This window comes from Thunnus thynnus, chromosome 10, assembly GCF_963924715.1.
Source record: "Thunnus thynnus chromosome 10, fThuThy2.1, whole genome shotgun sequence".
Taxonomy (NCBI): Eukaryota; Metazoa; Chordata; class Actinopteri; order Scombriformes; family Scombridae; genus Thunnus; species Thunnus thynnus.
In genome coordinates, this window is record NC_089526.1 from 30,793,965 (window position 1) to 30,815,132 (window position 21,168).

At 38.3% G+C, this 21,168-nt stretch overlaps 1 protein-coding gene across 3 annotated transcripts in view; it reads right to left on the minus strand.

Annotated features, from left to right (window-relative positions):
• Positions 1-5,621: 5,621 nt before the first annotated feature.
• Positions 5,622-21,168, minus strand: part of cdk14 (cyclin dependent kinase 14) — a 205,651-nt gene continuing 190,104 nt past the window's right edge. For all 3 annotated transcript variants that reach the window (XM_067602483.1, XM_067602485.1, XM_067602484.1), the window contains one exon: positions 5,622-11,904. The gene's annotated coding sequence lies outside the window, so the exon portion shown is untranslated. The remainder of the gene's footprint in view (positions 11,905-21,168) is intronic.

Sequence of the window (21,168 nt, forward strand, 5' to 3'; positions counted from 1 at the left end):
ACGTCAAGCACAGCAGCATCACTGTGACTTCCGCTCCAAACTTTCTGAATACAAGTCTCTGACACGGTATTCTACTAAACAGGTTTGAAACCTCCACTATAACTCCGATACAATCATTATCTTCAGTAGCACGTGACGTTTGTCTCAGCCTGTTTATGTTGTTTGCGTTGTATTTATTGTTTTAACACAATTCTGCCAGAACACCGTTGAAAAAGTTTTAGAATCTGATATTTACCAAATTTAAAAAAGGGACCGGAAAGAAAAAAAAGACATACAGTATTTAGTTATCAATAACTTTCCCAACAATATCAAAATGAATGTAAAAACTGGTCCAGGTCTTAATACTTGACCCCTACAGTGAGGGGATCTGGTGGCTCTGTTATGCTTTGGAGGGCATTTTGCTGGCATGGTTTGGATCCAGTTGTCCCCTTAGAGGGAAGTTGTTGTGAGTCATCACCTTTATCCTATGATGAAACATTTCTATCCTGATGGGAGTGGTCTCTTCCAGGATGACAATGTCCTAATCCATAGGGCACGAGGGGTCACTGACTGCTTTGATGAGTATGAAAATGATGTGAATCATATGTTATGACCTTCACAGTCACCAGATCTCAACCCAGTTGAACACTTATGGGAGATTTTGGACTGACGTGTTAGACCGCGCTCTCCACCACCATCATCACAACACCACATGAGGGAATATCTTTTGGAAGAATGATGTACATCCCTTTAGAAGAATTCAGACACTTGTAGAATCAATGCCAAGATGCACTGAAGCTGTTCTGGTGGCACATGGTGACCCAACACCTTACTGAGACACTTAATGTTGGCTTTTCCTTTAACTTGTCGTCTGTCTGTATATACAGAACCAGTGAAAAGTTTGGACACACTTTCTTATTTTCTCCTTCAAGGGAATGGGAGGGTGTGTCCTGCTATATACTGTTTATACACACTCAGTATTTATAAAGGCATTAAAGCCAGAGTTGCAGTTGCAATAATTAAGAATCTTGTAAGGTGTGTGTTTATCAGTTTAACTACAACTGCACTGACATGCTTCCTGTTTATTCCTGTCTCACTCTGACTAGCTTTACACACTCTCTCTCTCTCTCTTTCTCTCTCTCTCTCTCTCTCTATCTCTCTCTCTCTCTCTCTCTCTCTCCTCCCTCTCTCTCTCTCTCTCTCAGTGGGACCTAACAGATGGGGGGTTAGGGAGGGTCTGCATTTTTCCCAATGTTTGCCTGGATTGCAGCGGTTCATTTCAGTTCACTTCTGTACTGTCACTGCTGGATGAACAAGCTCTGCCAAGTCTTTTAAAGGAGCAGATTCTCACTTCCAATCAAGTATATGTCATATTTTTGAAGTCCATTTTCATGCTGTACAGAGTACTGTACAGAGATGAATGGAAACCAGTGAGGGCCTGGAACAGACCAAATACATCCACATGGTAGCATGGTTTAGCATTTGTGTGTGTGAGAAGCCTTATAGTGATTTGTATAAATTTATAGTAAATGAGAACATGCAAAGTCACTACTACTGTTTGCTTTAAGATAAAACTCAGTAGATCAGTAACTGTAATTCTCTCAAATTGCTCTCAATTGTTTTTTATTTTTATTTTTATATAATTTTAAATATATTTTATAGTGTGAAAAGCCCATACCTTAAAAGATCCAATTCTTTTAAGTATGATATGATCTTTTGCACACTCATAAACCACTGCACATACACAATGCTAAATGGTTAGAAGATTCCTAGAGGTCATTATAGAAGCCCAAAAAGATTAAGATTTCAAGATCAGCTGGATAATACAGAAGCCAGAAGACAACACAATACAGAAGACAATGTTTACAATAGAGCTAAATGGTAAAAACAGGACTACAGTCTGTTTTATAGAAATAATTCAATGTAAACTATATTTAAATCCAATCCAGTATAATCATCTGTCATCAGTTCCAAACGTTGCCAAAACATTCGTAACCCGCCATGATTGCTGTGGTTGTAAATGAGTTGCTCACTTATATTAATGGATAATTATCTCGGAGGTTGTTTTCTTGTAAAAACAAGATGTTTATCCCATTATCTCAAGAAAATGATGTTTGTTTTCCTAAGATAACGAGATCATCTCTGAGAAAAGGACTCTGTTATCCTGATATAAAGATACATAGAGATAATTAAAGGATAGCGTCACATTTTTTCAAGCCTATCTTAATATAATAATTATTATTATCATATTATGGTTGCAGTAGTTATTGCTGTAATGTGAAGAGATCTCTTCCCAACAAGAGATTCTTCCAAAGTTTATCTGAAGTTAATATCAGGCTTCAGCCATCTGAGTTGGACAAATCAAGTGAGTTTCTTCCAAATTCAGTCTTTTTAGTACTAAATTCTCCTCTTTCTTTATGTCATATTGCCTTCCTGAAGACTATAAGCTTTGATTTTAGAATGATTTTTTTCCAGAATAAGGATTACTAGTTTTGTGCCCCATCACTTGCATTGAGATTGCTTTAAGAATAAGAATCTTCTCAACTAGTACAGGCAAGAAGAACAATTAAAGCAACCAATAACTCTTTAAATGTACATACAGACATGTGAGTATCGTTCTTGAAAAAATGTGAACTTATCCTTTCGTTTGTGATCTTGAGATAATGACTTAAATGTAATTATAACTATAGTTGTTCTTGGCTTCCACAGAGGACTGACAGGAAACATTTTGACAACCTTTGGAAAGGATGACGGATGTGTAAACGCTGCCTGCATTAGATCAGTAGTTTATATTTTATGTAGAACAGCATTCAGACACTCATCCTTTCTTCTTTGTCTTTAGAATCTGTAAACATATTGAGAGATATGTCTTTCATTTGAAAGTTCCATTAGATTGGTATAACTATGATAATAATAAACTTTAAAGTTACAAACTGCTTAACAGAAAAGAAGAAAGACTTAACAAACAGCAACAGTCTTGGGACGTCTGTAGATTTGATAAATGAACTTGAATTCCTTCCAGCTGACGGTTCAGGGAGTCAGTGAGTGTCTGTGTCAGGTTGGAAGAGCTCTATGTGCCTTTAAATTTCTCTCTCTTTTCTTGATGTATTTTAATGTTTGTCTTTCTCTGTCCATTTGAATTTTAAATGAAACGGTTCATCTCAAATGCCTATCCGACATAAATTTGGAATTAAGTATGTGTGATACATTGCTAGTCTGTGTGTAGAAAAAAAAAAAAAAACAGTTTGAGAGTATGTTTTGTGTCATTTCCAAGTACCAGTCGAGACATAACTTCCTGTAATCAGTCCTTGCACGAAAAATCTGTTTATTACTAAGAAGGCAGAAATCAGCTGAAGGTGGAAAAATACATATGATCCCTAATGTAGACAAGATGAGAGCCAGGCTTTCCAACTGGCACTGTAGTCTGTCTGTCTGTCTGTTAGCAGGAGAGAAGCAAAGAGTGTAAAATGCACACTGACATAGGAATGCTAGACTTTCTTCCTTGGGCTGTTCAGAGGAGAGAGACAGAAGAAGTGCAACCAAACTAGACACAAAAAGACACAATATGGGGTATAAGACACTGTATAGTGTGCTTACGGTAAGTATTCCCCAAACAATCACACCACTGTTTTTAGATGTTTTAGTACATTTATTATAAATCATGTATGCTGTACATTATTGAAACAGAGAAGTCCTGACATCACCTGCAGGCTAGCTTCCAGTACCGTCAGTGACCATGCTATCTATGTCATTAAGGATGTCAATTTGTGATTTTAAAGATCCGCTCCAGACATGTTTTGGGAAATAAAATACTCTGCTTTGAATAATAGTTTGTGTCCAGTATGAATATAAAATGAGTTTTCCATTTAAAAAAAAGTTAAACTACCTTGTTAAAATTCTTCAAATGACATCAACTCCTCATCTCTCACTGAAAAATCCAAAATCTATCAATATGAAAATATTGTTCATTTCAAAAGTTTATCTATCACTTATCTTATCACTGTAAAGTCCATTGTCAGTGTTTGTGCACTGGAGGCTTCAAGTTTCAACATCACACTTGTGAAGTTGCACATTGAACTACAATTGGCTCCAAACTAGTTGTGATGTCACAAATCCTGTTTGTAGGTAAACACTTTAAACTCAGATTTAGGGTGAGCACAGACAAACTTTCACCCTGTAGTAGCGAATATGTGTCAAACTCTGCTTAAATGTCCAAGAGAAGTAACAAGAAGCAAAACACTATTTTGAGTGGAAGGGGGACTTTAAATTGAACAATTAATGTGTTAATAAAAAATAAAAAAAAACAAAAAACCCTAAGCCTCCTGATGATGAAATGTGTCGTCCTAATTGTTGTTGAATGTAAGATTTCAAACTGATCAGCTGTAATCTCTGCTGTCTAAAAAACATTTTCAAATTGTAACGAATTGATTGTTGACGTGAACTTTTTCAGAAATGTGTTATTACAGTAACTTCAATATGACATGAACATAGCATTAAAGGGCTACTACACCGATTTAGAGGGAGGAGTCCAAACACTCTTCACAGCTTGGGTTTGAGATTTCATATTTTTGACAGAAAGCCTGCATTACAAACTAGTGGAGTGACATTTGAAAGACATGGGCATTTACCAGTCAGGAGGGTCTAATGAAATATGTCATTGAGTTGAATTGCATTACGGGAAATGAGGGATCCTAGAGACGAAAAGTCAGGATATCTCAGCCTCTGCTGCTTCAGTTTCTATCATTCTTTCTTTAATACTGTATGTCTCTTGAGAATCCCTCAGACTTTATGGAGGTGTATTACTTCATCTCTATAGTCATGTTAACCTGCAAAGGGTTATGGGAAATGTTCTTCAAAGGCTGCTAAAAACAGAAATATAAATCAAACAATATTAGATGGTTACTCTCCTTATCTGGATACATGGAATGAACCTCATGACTGCACCGTAGAGCATAGTTGTTGCAGGGTTGGATTTTTAGTTATATGTGATATAAAAAATTGAGTGATTTTTAATGATGTTTTCTTAATTCTGGAACAGAGCCTGTAAACTATGGTTTTATCATTTTTGTTTGTGTGTTTGTAACTTTCACTGAGCCACTGGTTTTAAGTTCATGTCACGATGCTATGAAGATAAATGCAGAGACTTGAAACTTGCTTGAGTTACATTATAATCCATCACAGTGAACAATAAGTCTACTTGTATTGTCGTCAGTTGAGTTAGTGTCACATGGTAATAGAGTTATAAATGATTGACGTAAAAGGAGGCACTGCATTATCCTGTAACAAAAGCATAACTTTGACAAAAAACTAGTTTATATTCAAATAAATACAAACCAAAGGCAGCCTGGAAAGTAGATGAAAAATAAAACCTTACGATATACTTCAGAAAATGTTGTGGGCCTCTGTAGGAATAAAATATCTGTAATTTATTTTCCCAAAGTGGTGGAAACTGGAAGAACACACCCTGTCTGTCCTGCGGCAGCCAGAGATCAAGGCGGGAACTTGGCCTTCCCTTGTCTCCACAAATGTGATGTATCAGAAATGGAGTAGGAAAAGGAGAACAGGAAACTTCAGCATGAGGTGTTGTAACAGCCACAGGCATTAGATCGACAGCAGAGTGACAGTCAGAGCTCACAGACATCTGAAGCATTAATAAATTTTTATTTCAGGTAAAACAACATTAAACAACATTTACAGAAGGACATTACATCTTCCATAATAACATTACATACAGGTCGTAACAAATAATGCGACAGCTATTCTACTGTATACTATATTGTTTCACTTGATGAAGTGACTGTAGACACTTCTGTTTTCCAAACCACTTGTGAAAATGATGTTTTTTTCAGTGCAGCATACAAAAAGAAAAGTAAAACACCAGAGAAGCTTTGTTGAAAAAAGTTGCAAACACAGATTCATTGTTCAGCACAGCAAGGATGCACGTTGGATCCAACCTTTTCCCAAATCATACCATTTCTGTCCACAAGATAAAGCCAAAAAACGCCAAAAATAGATGCGTTTCTATTCATATATGATTTCTCTTTCATAACATTAAGGGGACATTTGCAACCCTGTATACAAACATAGTGGAAGCATCACTTCAACACTTACATTATAACGGCGTTTCACCATCTCATCAGTTCCTACCTTTGATATTTCTGGCATTATTATTGTTTCTCATTTTTCCTGTCACAGTGCTTAATGTGCAATTTCACCAAGTCTTTCCATCACTGGACTTTATTTGAAATATATGAAGAACATTCAAGTTTGAACAGAGTGCCTTCAGGAGCTCTGCCCACACAGGACTCAAAAATATAAGTTTTTGTACAAGACTGCAGGCTGCCAAAGCTCCACAGAAGTAAGAGGGTTGGGGTGGGTGGGGAGGGAGGGAGGGGGGGGGGGGAGAGAAACGAAGCAATATGTGCCACACAGAAAGTGCGCACAAGGAGAAACATACCAACAATAATTATTCAGCTGCTAATACTGCCTGCAATCCCTTAAAGCCACACAAGGCTGGGCAATCTTAGCACAGCTCCATGGTATTAACCCTCTTCTGTCACGCGGCTTTACTGGCATTACCCACCGCCTCTCCTCCCCTTTTTTCCTCTGCACAATCACAGCCCGGGGATGACACTGAAAAGCCGCAAGATAACTTCAAGTACAGCGTTTCTACGAGCTCTCCTCAATTTGTGGTAAAGGTTCAAAACCGGGGACGGTATTTACATTTGTAAGGAAGGCTGGTTTGCTCTGCATCAGTCAAAGCAAGGGCATATATATATATATTTATATATTTATCATTAGGGGCAAAGCAAGTGCATAAAAGTGACCATACAGGCTGGAATGTAGGGCAAACAGGATTTTCTTTAAAGTGCATTTTCAAAATGCTATTGGGGAGAGTTTAGCCCATAATTATTTATTTTGCCTCAGAGCCACTAGTCTCTATGGTCGAAGAATCTGGATTGGAACACAGTTATAGTAAGATGTCAAAGACTCCAAATTCCTTCTTTTCATTGGTTTTCCTTCTTTAAAGGACAAGTTCGGACTTTTTTCAAGTCTATCTCAATCATATTGTATGTATATGTGGGTGACTGTAATCATCTCCTCTCTGAACCGGTAGTGAAGTGATTCCGTTGTTGAGTGATCATACTGTAAAAGATGTAGGATAAGATCAACAGTCCTTGTTCCGTGCAAAAACACAATCAAAAGCTCCAGACTAGTATTTAGCAGTCTGCCAAATTGAAATTCCCTCTCTGCTCTCTCTCTTCAGACAGGTGTTTCTTCCTGAGCCAGCGTGGAGTCACATTTCTTGGTAGTTGCATGCTGCAGTTGATTTGGCTGACTCAACCTCCAACTTCCCTTCACTGTGGCCTGCTCTGCTGTTCCTAATTAGCCAATCACTAACATGTGTATTTAAAGCCAAATTAAGTGGTTTCTGACCACTAGAAGGCCTAAACCCTTGATCAACTTGTCATGTTTTTATGGCTAACATGTAAGCAAACAACTTCCCGCCTACATCTTGAGAAACAGAACAACATGAGCGTCCAATCCAACAGAGGTGTGCACGAATCCAAATACGTTATTCGGCAAAGCACAAATAGTGGGTTTTTTACAAGCATTTATTTTGGACAAATATTTTAAAAAATATTTATTTTCAGGAAGAAAAAAAAAACCTATGTCAAATACCAGCATGCAGGTCTGGTTTGTCTAGTTTATTCATAAACTACTACTTTAACACTTTAATATCCTAAAATCAAGAGTGTAATAAAAACAAAAACTGGATTTTTACACCTATTTCCACTTTTAATATAAATAATTTTGCTGCCTCAACAAATATAAATACAAATACAAATACTGGGCTCTCTGCACATCCCTACAATCCAAGCCACCTAACAAATGTAAGTCCAGTACTGTTTGTCATTTGCCAACTGTGGTTTGGTCCAGCAGCTCCTGAGAAAAATTGTGGAGTCATTCTTAAAGAAAAAATCTAAATCCTCTGGTTACAGCTTCTCAAATGTAAATATTCTCCAAATTCTCTGACAGTAAACTGAATAGCTTAATGTTGTGGACTGTTGGTCGGGACAAAAGAAGACATATGAGGACGACATCTTGGGCTTTTTCACCATTTTCTGACATTTTATAGACCAAACAACTTATCGATTAATCAAGAAATAATTGACTGATTAATCGATAATGGAAATGATTGTTAGTTGCAGCCCTAAACTACCTTATTCGGCTAACTCTGACTGCTGAATCCTCAGATTATCTTTGGCTAAACTTTGAAATGCAGGTTGGCACGGAACAAGGAATGTAGCTTTTTTTTTTTTTTAACCACGTCCTACAGTGTAGTCACTCTCAAACGGCATAATGTGAGTGTTGTACTAAGATAGACTTGAAAAAATTTAGAACATATCATTTATTGTGATAGACTGGCAAGCAAATACCAGCTGCAGGGGGGCGTGGGGTGGCTGCAGGTATATAGTGAGCAGTAGCTGACAGGACTAGATGGGTGCAAGACATTTTTTTTTCTAGCAGGCAAGACATCTATATCATGAATCCGCGTGTGTGTGAGTGAGTGAGTGTGTGAGACGTCACTGAGCGACATGAGAAATATCCACAGTGTCCACTTATCCAAGGTGTCATATTTGCAGCCTCATCTCTTCAGCTAATCAACAGTGCAGGGCCAGTATTATTGGTTCAGCTGATTTCAGACTGATTTCAAAGCCATTGTATTGATAGTACTTCACAAGGATCACCATACTTCTACTCCTACTCTACTTCTGCTGTACTCAGGGGGGTGGGAGGGGGAGGGGGAAGGGGCATGAGAACACATGTCAGTGGTGAAGGGACTGATCAAACTTATTCACCACTTACACTACACATACTGCACACACACGCACACGCACACTGCTAATCAATTATCCCTACACTCTCTCAGATTAGGAAAACTCCAGATTAATCTTAATATTTGACTCATCAACTGAACAAAAAAAGTTGAAGTTATTGACTGAGATGGTGTATTTGTGATAGAATATTGCAGATCTTTCAATGGTATCAGATAAAGTGGAAGGGAGGATTGTCGTGGGCCGGATGTAACAATAGGCCACACAGCCTATTGCCTTGGTGTTTTACCTTTTGTACATTAGCTCATATAAATGGATGGAAGCACCAATGCTTAGCTATTGCCCATGTTTAAGATACACACACACACACACACACGCACACACACACGCACACACGCACACACACACACACACTCTCACACACTCACTTACAGCTGTTATCCATTACAGTATTGCGTCTATATTGTTACGCACGCTGGTTGGTGCTGTCTCTTGTTATGTTACGTGTGCACCGTCAACATCTCCAGCAGAGATGATTTATGTTAGAGAGGCTTTTCAGTCGCAACACAGAACTCATATCAGCCTGGTCTGGTTCCATCATGGAGGTCCACTGGAAGATTAAAGGATTATTAGCATTTTGTTTGGGATATCATATCATTTTACTCACAAATTTAATTATTTTCATGTGTATTCATACGTGAAAAGTTGATTATAATCGTTAATTGCATTGCAAATAATTTCACTGTTTAAATTATTCTGAAGTGAAAACAAAATGAACATGGCATTAATAGACTATGGAAGCATTAGAAGAACTGGATACTGCCTGTTCATTACATTAAAAGTTGTTCACCAAGTGTCTACATGAAAAAAAAAGAAAAAGAAAACTCTCTTCCTGGTCTGCTTCTAGTACCTTCCACTGACCTCAAAGATAGCTTTTCTAGCCACTGGGAAAAAATCATGGTGCAAAGAGTAATAACTGATGTTATTTGCTGTTAAAGTTTTATATAATCTTATAGTTTTTAGGGCTGTCATTGATTTAAATAATTAACTCATTAATCACACACTTTGCTGTGATTAATATTGAAGCTTGTAATAATGGATATTAAAATGTAAAATCACTGAATTAATGTAGAAGCAACACCAAGGAAGTAAATACAGATACTTTTTACATCTTTTTAACTCTGAACACTCTCCTGTGCACTACAGATTTCCAATTAAACTTGACTGACTTGATAAAAATTGACTGTCAGCTTGAAAGGCATATTTCTTCTATGCACTAACAGAAACAATAACAAAACCCAGGCCTTTATGTTAAAGTGCCAGTTGAATTTCAAAAGGCCATTAAAATTAGATATCAGTTTAGGAGGCATTTTTTTTTTTTTTTTTACTGTATATGCACTAATATAAATAATTAACAATGATAAATGTGTTCCATGTTCAAGTGCCAGTTGAATTTCAACAAGATCCACAATAGTCCATCAAAATATGAAAAAACAAACAAGGAAAGATTGTGATTCACACGTGGAAGACACAGAGAGAGAGAGAGAGAGAGAGAGAGTGTTCAAAGGAAGCCGTTTTCCCTCGCCAAAATTTAGCCTAACTTTGGAGCGTTATTTAACGCCCTTCCCAACAAGCATGTCATGGTTGGTACCAGTGGATGACTCAGGTCGTCTAGTTTCATATGATATGATATGTATCTGCATTCTAGCTTTAAAACTGAGCCAACTACAGCCTCTAAAAGACAGTAATCGCATTAATATTTTTAACATGTTAAATATTTCAAATTAATTAAAAAAATGAATGTGTTAATTTTGACAGCACTAATAGTTTTATAATCAAAAATGTCTTTTGGGCTATAACAGATTTTTGCTGCAGTACCACAGTTGGCCACTGGGGGAAAATAGCAGCTGTTGTAAGGTACCTGGTTCAACTTTAACCTATGCACTTACTGTAGATGTGCACACAGTTTTACAGTGCAGTTCATAAATCTCAGCTATGAAGTTCTGTTAAGTGAGAGGAATAATGATCAAAAATTACAAAAATAAGACTGTATAGGTGTCCAAATATACAACCATAACCCAATCAGACTAGCAAATAAGGAGAGAAAGAGAAATATCTGAAAAAGATCAATATGTTCACAAACAAGTGCTAACCTCTATGACCTACTACCTACTAAATACTTTGCTAAATGCTTTATAGTGTTTAAATCAGATGTGTGTACCAAGAGTGTGACAATTATCGTGCAAATACCACAGTTAGCCGTCTAAGAAGCTAACATTATGTTAACAGAAAATCAGCCACATGTACCAGTCATTAAATTATAACTTCAACCCCAAAAATTGATGCAAATGAACAGTCTGTTAACTGAAATTGAGTCAGCTGAGTTTTTTGAACTCTTCTCAGCGACAAAAGAACCGGGGACCTCCAATATGGCCGCCAGAGAATGTGTTACACCACCTGAAAGCCCTCTATCATTTTAATTATTGTCTGCGGTTCCACCAATTAGACTTAAACCTGATTAGAAAGAAATTAAAAACTATTTTTGATTCTTTATTCTTTTAACTGACTGCATTATTTTTGTTTTGTAGGTGTATTTTGTGTGTATGCATGTCTCCTGTATGTGTGTTGATTTCTGTTTCGTGGCGAGAGCGGTATAGTGGTGAGAAGATGTAGCAATATTAAAATTGTCCATTATATAGTTTCTAGATGAGTATATCGTACATACAAATATACATTCTTAAATAGGAGGCTAGTTACAAACACAAAACACAATATGTACCAATAGTAAAGTCCTTTTGTTTATACTGTGACAATGATATGAGTTATTGTAACCTTATAAAAAGTAAACAAAATTTGCAAATGATAGCCTGAAATCTTAAGTAATCATCCATAATGCACACATGCATCCGTATCTATGCTCCCTTTCTCATGCATACACACACGCGCACACACACATACGCACGCACACGCACACACACACACACGCACGTTGTGAAGGTAATAAATAAAGAGAACTGGGGCTCTTTCATTCGTCTGGATCCTCCATCTCAGCATGTTTGTCTTCATCTTTTTTTACAACAGCCACCTGAAACACAAAGAGACAGCACACACAATACGTGTCATTAACATGCAGTAACATACAACTGACACTGTCTAATATACAAAAATAATCACATTTCATATGTTTCCTTGCAGCTGGAAATCAAAATTCAAGTGAAACAGAAAGGAGTAGTGGCTCAAAGTTTGTTATATATGTAATATCATTAAGTGATGCTAATAGTGCTTTGCTTGTCCTTCAGTGTGGGGATACAGTCATTTTGTAAAAAAATGCATATAAAAGATGATGTGAAGCTTATATGAGGCTTCAGCAGTCTGAGTTATTCATATCAAGTGGACATCTGACACATTTACAGTCTTTTTAGCATCAAATTCCCTCTTTGTGTTTCCTCAGACAGTGTTGAGCTGTGGAGGACTGTGGATTTTGTCCCCCATCACTTACATTGTAAGTGTATTATGAAGGGATCTTCTAATGGTCAGTATGAACAGTAGGAATGATTACGGCAAGAAAAAACAATGTCAATGTTCATTTGGGCTCCTGACTGTTGTTTTAAGACAAGCTTGAAAAATTTTGAACATGTCCTTTAAGACCAACTTTTTCTGTCTTTTGTTTCAGACACATCTTAGCCACTGGACTCTCCCTTTAAGGTCTGATGTTTCAAATAAGCCCAGTTAAAGGAAGAGTTCAGCATTTTTGGGAAATGATGAGCCCAGCTTAGCATAAAGGCTGGAGGGAGAAACAGCTAGCCTGCTATATGTCTGCTAACACCTGTAAAACTTGTATCCGGTTTGTTTATCAGTACACTTTTGTGTACAGAGGCTTTTCTCTTCTGGACCATCAGGCCATCCTGAGATCCCTCGCTCTCCCTCATTCCAAACATATTTTCTTCTGTTTACCCTGTCATCAGTGCGATGAAACATAAAATAGTTGCCACTGTGATAACTTTCTGGAGCGGTCATATCCTGACTGTTACAAACTGCTGTGCGGTGCTTTGCCGTCTGATAAACGTTTACATGCATTAATCCATAACTCCAACTGGACTTCCTGGATAGTATTTCATGTCTCACCAGTACCTTAAACAACACGCCTCCACCAATGCAGGCAACACAGGCCTGCGCTTACTGCCTGCATCTGTCAACCTGAGCTACAGCCAGAAATGCTGCACAGAAGTACTGCGTAGACGGACAAACTGTTGTTCGTTTAGGAAATAGTTCCACTTTGTAACTCCCTCTATAACTGCAAATTGTTGTTTTCTATTCTAACATTGTGAAGTATTTTGAAGTTCAGACATGAGGAAAGAAAGAGACGAACGCAGATGATATAAAGGCAGAGTGAAGGACTAGGGTGGGTGAGGAGGAGAGAGGAGGAGGTGGAAGATGACCAAGAGGGAGTAGAGGATGAAGATGAGGAGGAGGAGGAGAGGGAGGGAGGGAGGCAGTTAAAGATGAAAGGGATGAAGAAGAGGATGGTGAGCAAGAGGGAGTAGAGAATAGGGAGGTGGAGTACAGGAGGAGGAGAGGATGAAGAGTAAGCGGGAGCAGGAGAACAAGAGGAGGAGTGAGCAGAGAAAGAGGAGGAGGAGTATATGAAGAAGAGGAGGGAGCTGTGGACTAATAAATAATGCATCGCCTCTCTTAGGTCCCTTTCTATCCTGACTTTCCTCTTTACTGCCTCATATTCTCTCTCTCTCTCTCTCTTTCTCTCTGTGTCTCTATGTCGTTCGCCCAGCCTTTGCTAATCAGTTCCCAGTGGAAGCAGGCCTGTATATGCCAGGAATTTCAAATGTTGGATGAATGCCTCATTTATCTGCCGCTCCTGTAGCTTCCTGACTCCAAACATGCACATACATTATGTGTCCGTGCGTGTATGCACGTACATATGTTTCTGGACTTATATGCATGTGCATGCGATGGTGAGTCCAATAGAAAATCAGTATCATATGACTTTCTTTTTAGTAACTGCAGGTGTCTGGAGGCAGATAGACCTGCTAAGGTGCCCAGGGCAAAAATGAGTTGTAGGCCCCTACTGAGCTAGTTGGTTGTTATTTAATAAAACCAGTGCAGTGTCTGTTCAAAGCGTGCCTGTTCGGAACAGGCAAACTGCTTGGCCTCTGGTATTGCTGCTTCAACGCATAGAATAATGAATACTGTTGATGTGAATGAGTATATACACCAACAACATGAAAGAACCTAATATTCTATTATACACATGTTATAAATAAGTACTCTAATGTAAATAAATGTTCTTTTCTTATTTCAAGTCAAATAAGGGCTGCATTTAAAAATAAAATGCATACCAGAGAACTTTTGAAAAAACATGGATGGATCATATTGGGCTCTTAGATAGTTTTTTTCTGTGCCTTCAGTTCGGATTTGAGTGGGTATGTTTGCTCAAAACATCTGTGTTTGTCTCGTAGTGGCGCTTCATGATCGCCGCAGTCTTGGAACATATGAGATAAACTGTGACAAACATGTAAGAGTTTGTCCATTTTGGATTAAAAGCTGTGTTTTCGTTGTGTACTTTTCTCGCTTTAGAGCACGCCATGTGAAATTACTTTTCTCTCACTCGCTTATTTCTCTGACTGTAGTCTCTCGTCTCTTCTCTCCGCTGTGTGTGTCTCGAGTCACAATGCTTATTGGTATGCATAGATTTGATTGGCTGAGTAGAATCACGGGAGATGATTTACGCAATTGGTCTGTGAGTTTACTGGGCAGCTGAAAAGCTGTGCCAGTTAAAATAGAAACGCTCTGTCGAAATTTAATGATTCTCAATAATTTATCGGTTATAATGAGTTTTAACCTTGCGTTTGATTCTCATCACTGCACTCCCTTGGGCCCTCAGCAATACACCTGCCAAGTGTGAAGTAGATCGGATGAACAATTGTCGAGAAAAGCGAAGGACATACAAACAGACTAACAGCGACTCCTTCCTTTATTGTCAGACAAATTTATTTAGGAATATGCACTATTTAAGTACTTTAAACTGAAAAATTAAAGGTGTCAAAACTAAATTTTTACACAGGGCCCCTCTACAAGACAGGACCCGTGCAGGAGCCACCTTTCTGGGTCTTATCTTCTTATCAATTTCTATCAATTTGTTCTTTAGTGGAGCCGACAGGATCAGTCATATTAACGTTCAAGTTACAGAAGCCCTCGAGCAGCCGTAGTCATAATGACCGGAATGAAGGAATTAGATGATTTTATTATAGAACGACAAAGTTTGCGTAGGGAGGAGGTCGGGGTGGATGGTCAACAAAACATTGGACTGATCACGTTGTTTCCTGTTTCCAACCATCAGAACTTCTGTGTGTCAGTGTGGAGTACATGAACCAATGACGTATTTTGTCGTTTCATGTGACTTGTTGGCATATTACCAAACCACTGTGCAATAAAACATATTACCACAGTAAACCCTGTAGCCCCGGGGCAGCTTTAAGAGGTTGGTAAACCAGCTTTGACTGAATTCTCTTCATATAAAAAAGCATTGAAGGTACATTGACTTCCTTGTAATATATGAATGTAGGGTTAGGGTGGGACAATCATGGGGGATCATGCCAAAATTTGGGAATTTAGAATTAATTTGGGAGAAAGGAAGTAAAGCTAATTAATGTTACTACAGAGTATGCTCATGTGCTGGAATGTTGGCAAAATTGAGTGTGATAAAATTATGAAATATGATAAAAAAAAGTCCTCCATCTAGTTATCAGACATTTTAAGCTTTTACAAGGTTTCCTCACATCACTTATTAACTTTTTAAAGAATCAAGGAGAGGGTTTGTGCACCCCATCAGCTTTATTTAACGTTCTATAAAAATATTCATTTAGTTAGTGTCCTTTTTATTTCACTGTCCATTTGTGGTTTTAATAAATTCATCATTTAATCAGCTTGTTTGAGCATTTTTGTTTCTTGATTTGGTTTTAATGGCCCTGCACATCCAAACAGTTTTCATTTATTCTGGCTGATAAAAATTTTGTTTAGGTTGGCAGGTGATATTAAGTGAAGTCACTAGACTTCACCTACTAAAAAAATTGATAAAGGTGTCATATCTCCTGCTCTAACAGATGCACCAAAGCTACCAGTAAAGTGAGAGAGATACCAGTCCAGCACAGTTCGTACAAACCAGCACAGTCAGCACAGAGAAGAGGTCTAATCAGGCACAATAATTAAAATCACCTGTGTGGGTTTACCATGGGTGTGCAGAACCTTTACAATCAGTCTCAGGTTTGAACAAATCACACATTTGTCTTTATGAAAGCTGCACATCCAGAGTCCCAAAATAAAAGATGAAATTTAGTTTTGAAATGATTTACCATTTAATGATTGATCCAAAACCAGGAGGATGAACATTTTAATTTATGTGGCCTTTTCAGAAAGGCATTTAAATACCATTGTCTCTTTGGTGCGCACTGGTGACATCTGTCTACTGACAGGCAAACTTTTTAAGAACATCTTGTGGCCTTTAGTTGAGTTTTTCTTTGTTCTTTCTTTTGTGATATAGGAAAAAAAGAATAACTGTACATTAACAGCTTACAGAAACACAACAGAACAACTTAACAGAAAACGTTTAAAAGACATAACTCAGCTGTCAAGGTCAAGGTCATTGCAGCAGTACCTCTGTGAGGAGATAGAATAGCAGTTTGTGTCAAAGGCAGAGTGTCATCACTCCTCACTCATACACTCTATAAGCTAACAAGGAATTCATTGTTTTTAAGGGATGTGATGTACTAAGAACAGATGTAGGCTTCCGCTCTCTTGGGATCAAAGAGCACCAAGAAGGTGTGTGTGTGTGTGTGTGTGTGTGTATGTGTGTACGTGTGTCAGGGGGTTCCACTTGGGAAGCAGATGGAGCCTGTGGGTGGGTTTTGTAGGGAGGATTTAGCAGGCGTGGCCAGCTGCTGGCTGTCCTTTAATAGAAACAGTCTCACCCTCCCCCCAAAAATGAAATCCTTAAAATGCTTGTTGTTGGGACTCAACAATAGAGAGAGGAGCAAACAGGGAATGTAGAGAAAAACAAAAAGACTAACAGACGTGACAGGTTACACCGATTTGCATTTTATGAAACCTGGAACACATAGCAATCATTTTGGATAAAATCACTGAAAGCTGTTGTTTAATATACATTCATAGTACCCCCTAAAACCAAAACTTTCTACTCAAGATTCAATCCAGAGATTCTGCCTTCCTACAAATATTTTTCATTTATTATTTATATTTCCCACAAGAAGTAGGGTTCCTAATATATCTGCCAATGTGTGTTTGTAAAATACTCCTTCATTAAGAAGATACAGTATTAAGGTGAGAAGAGAGGTGTGTTATAGAACGTTTCATTTAGCTCTCCTTGCTGATTTGCGAGTATTGCAGACTCCTCAGGTCTTTCTGCTGAAGCTGTACAGAGGTTTCTTGATTTGGATGTTCCACACACAAATTTCCACTTATAAAGACTTCCTACTTAATAATGACCATCTTCTTTTTAGTTCTCTCTTGACGTATCAATGTGGATTTTTTCTTTCTTTAATTATAATTGACTTATTGTTAATATTGTAAATCCTTTACTTTGTCTTTCATGTCAGGGAGTTGGGGTGGGAGGTGACTGGGTGTTCCTGGGCAATGTGAATGTCTTGTTCAGTTGAGTAATTTATTGATTGGCTGACAGAATTACTAAAATTGAATTACAAAAAACAAACAAAAACACAAAAACAAATGACAAATGTCCACTTATATGCAGATGACACTGTAATGTATTGATACAAAGCATATCAGAAAGACGCTTTGTGTTATTGGTTTTTAGTGTTTACAACACAGACTAAATGGTTTAATATTTATTTGTAAGTAATCTCCTACATATCTGACCAAAAACTGAGAGTATCACATTTTCTTCGCTCTTCATATCAAACTTATGTCTTGATTGACAGAATCTGCTGCATTTTTCATTAGATCATATCATGAGCAAAGCCTGAAGCATCTCTGAGCCTTTGCTTATTGTAACTCTCTCTCTTTCTCTCTAAAGTTTCATTTTTTCTTGCAAAAAATTGATCCACACAATAGCAGTAAAAGGGGAAAGAAAGTAATGAAGTTAAACGAGCTAAATTATGACTGATATGTATGCTGCGTAATTTGGTGCAACCCTAAGCCCATGAACCTAACTATCTCAACCTCCCTCTACCCACTTTTGCAGCCCTGCCTGCTCTTCATCCTCTTTTTCCTCCACCTCATTTTCTCCTCCTTTCCCTACTGTTCCCACCATACTCTATTATAAATGATCTCTTTATTCCTCTATGTTTCCAACCAAACACTCCTCTCCCAAACATCCCTGTTTTCTGATCGATCAAAGAGCTGTCACTATTGGGGAACGGGACTTGTGGAAAACTTAATAAGCCCCAGATGTTCAGCAGGGAGGCTGCAGACATACAGTACATTCACATACACCATTATTGTAACTTGATTTCTTAAATGTCATTTAAACAAAAAACAAATCCAGTTAGCACTTGCTGCATGGCGCTTAAGTATTTCTCAAATCAGCTTGGTGGAATCAGACTGACAGACCCGGACCCCCCCTCCCTCCATCCACCCATGCCCCCGAAACCCAGGGGTCACAACCTGTGACCCCTCTCCCTGCAGGGAGGTCCCGTTATGTCTGATCCTGTTTAATGAACTGAGTCAGACTGCCCTTAAATGTCACTCAGTGAACACCCTGAGCTGGGAAGGTGCTGATGGTTTAATAAGCTGCTTTATGACAGCTCTGTGTGTGTATGCATATGTGTGTGTGTGTGTTTGAGAAGGACTTGAATCGGTATTTGTTGGAGATGAGTGAGTACATGCGTGTGAATAGTGGATTTGGAATGATTTGGAGTAACATGAAGCAATTTTTCCATATTTTTATTTAAACTTCCCACTGGAACTTGACTGTACTTAAAAGTTTCCAGTGCTGTTTAGAGGAATGTGGTGCAGTAGCCAGCTCTGTGTTGAGCTGCCACATCTACAACAAACACCGTTTTAATGCCAGCCAACCAGTCTACTGTCTCTACAGTGTGTGCTGATAATTAACAGAAGCTACAGTTAACAGTTGAACATCTCAGACGACCGTTTGCACACGCAGTGACACACACACAAACACACACAGTGATTTTCCGCAGCTTGTTGGCTGTTTTTACTGCCTACATGAATCAAGACGAAACTCACAAAGTGTTTGCTTAGTAGAAACCCCTTCATACAGAGGCTACTTAAGTTTATTTAACCAGGAAAGAAGCCTGTTTGCTCTGGTTTCTCAGGTAATCCAGTCTGGATTAACTCTGAAAACTAACATAGTAGGATAGAGACAGACCTCGGTCTAAACATCTGCAGCCTGCTGTAGCACTAAGCCTGGTCATTGTACCAGTGCTGGGGAAAGCAAAACAGAAGCCACAAAACAAGGATCCAACAAGGCCACAGTAAACATTACAACGTTACCTTGCTTTGACCTTTCACTGTGACATCACCCTCAGTTAATATGTGCCATCAGAAAAATGGCAAAGCATAGCAGTGGGATGCATCATTGCACCACATTTCATCAGAAATCTATCAAATTTAAAACAATTTAAAAAAATTTAAGTTCATTATCTTGAGATCACAACTTATCTTATCTTATCTTATAACAAATGATAACGATTTAATCAACATTATACTGAGATATCAATCAGTTCCACTGTCTCATTATATAGTCTCATAATGTTTTATCCCAGATAGTTCCAGCATAGGGTTATTCTGTTTAGCCTTCAGAGACACAGGTGTACCAGCAAAGAACAGAATGAGAATTAAAAGAAGGAACTCCATGCATATCACTATTATGACCACAATGACATAATCAACTTCTGATCATAGGAAAAACGGTTTGAGAATTACAAATAATTAGAACATCATCTTGCAATAGTGGGCCTTAAAGAATATGACTTTTGCAGAAACATGGTATATGACACTCACATGTGATGCATGTATTGACTAAAAGTAAATGTACGGAATGCTAAACAAGCTAAATAACTTCACACCTCTTTAGTCAATCAGTGTAAGCTGATAACACAGATGCATCAGTCCCCCTCATCGATGAAGGCCTGACTGGCGAAGTTTGAGGGACTAATTGTAACAGAGGGATGAACGATGACAAAGGTTCCCCCTCAGAAACAGGATCATAAAAAGGTGAATCCACAGTTCAGGAATATAGTGTGGAATCTAAAGCTGATACGTTTCTGTAGCTTTCCTCATGTTGTTGCTCTCTGCGGTGATCCCCTTTTGGTTTGCACCGCAGTTACAGACACTGATGTCTGACATAGTTTTTTACACTATCTTCAAACACACTAAACCCTTCTAACCTCAATTTAAACAACCATTTTTAACTTTTAACATGAAAATAGAAAATCATGGCTTATACTTAAAGCTGCACTTATCAATATCCTTACATTAACAATGGATCAAATGACTGTGTGTACTGTGAAAGCAGCTGCTCAGAGTGAACAACCTGCAGAGAATTATCACCAGTTCCCCTCTGCCTCTTTTAGTCAATTGTTTTGGTTTTCAAGCCTGCAAACTCCACTCTCATTAACCAGTTGCTGCAGGCAGCTGTTTTCAGTGAGGAAGCTCTGACAAAACCTTCTGTATGCCACCTGCCAATCCACTTAACGTCAGACAGACAAAGATAGAGACTAGCTGGTGAACATAGTGGAGCGTTTAGCAGATGAAGAGGCAGACATGTTGCTAAGGAGTTAGTGGAGACCAAAAATAGAACTATATTTGTCAGGTGGCCAGAGAAACGACTCCAAATGAGTGCTAATGTTGCTCTGTGACTGTTGGATATATTAGAATCCTATAGTTTGCTAACATTCCACAACAACTTTATAAGGTCATATGTCAATGTTATGTTTTCAGCCTATTAATGCAAAGTTTTAATTGTATGGCTTGAATAAACCTGGTCTGGCACACCAATTATTGTGCTTTTACAAAGTCCTCTGTGGGATCCATAATTCCATGATGACCTTTAATTACATAGACAAAAACATTTAATTGCATGTTGCACTGACCATGCATGGAACCTGCTTAAGCGTCAAACAAACAAAGAAACAGGAAAACAGAACAACAGGACCTATACTGTTGATATCCCTTAATTGTAATGAGATCACAAAGAATGAACAGGAGGCGGTGTGATGCACTGGTGTGTGGGGGAGCAACGGGTGCACCTTGGGGGCCTCCCGCTACATTAGCAGCAGATTCCACAGAGGCTCTGCCCACTGACCTACACTTTGCTGCTTCGCTGGGAAAGTTGTTT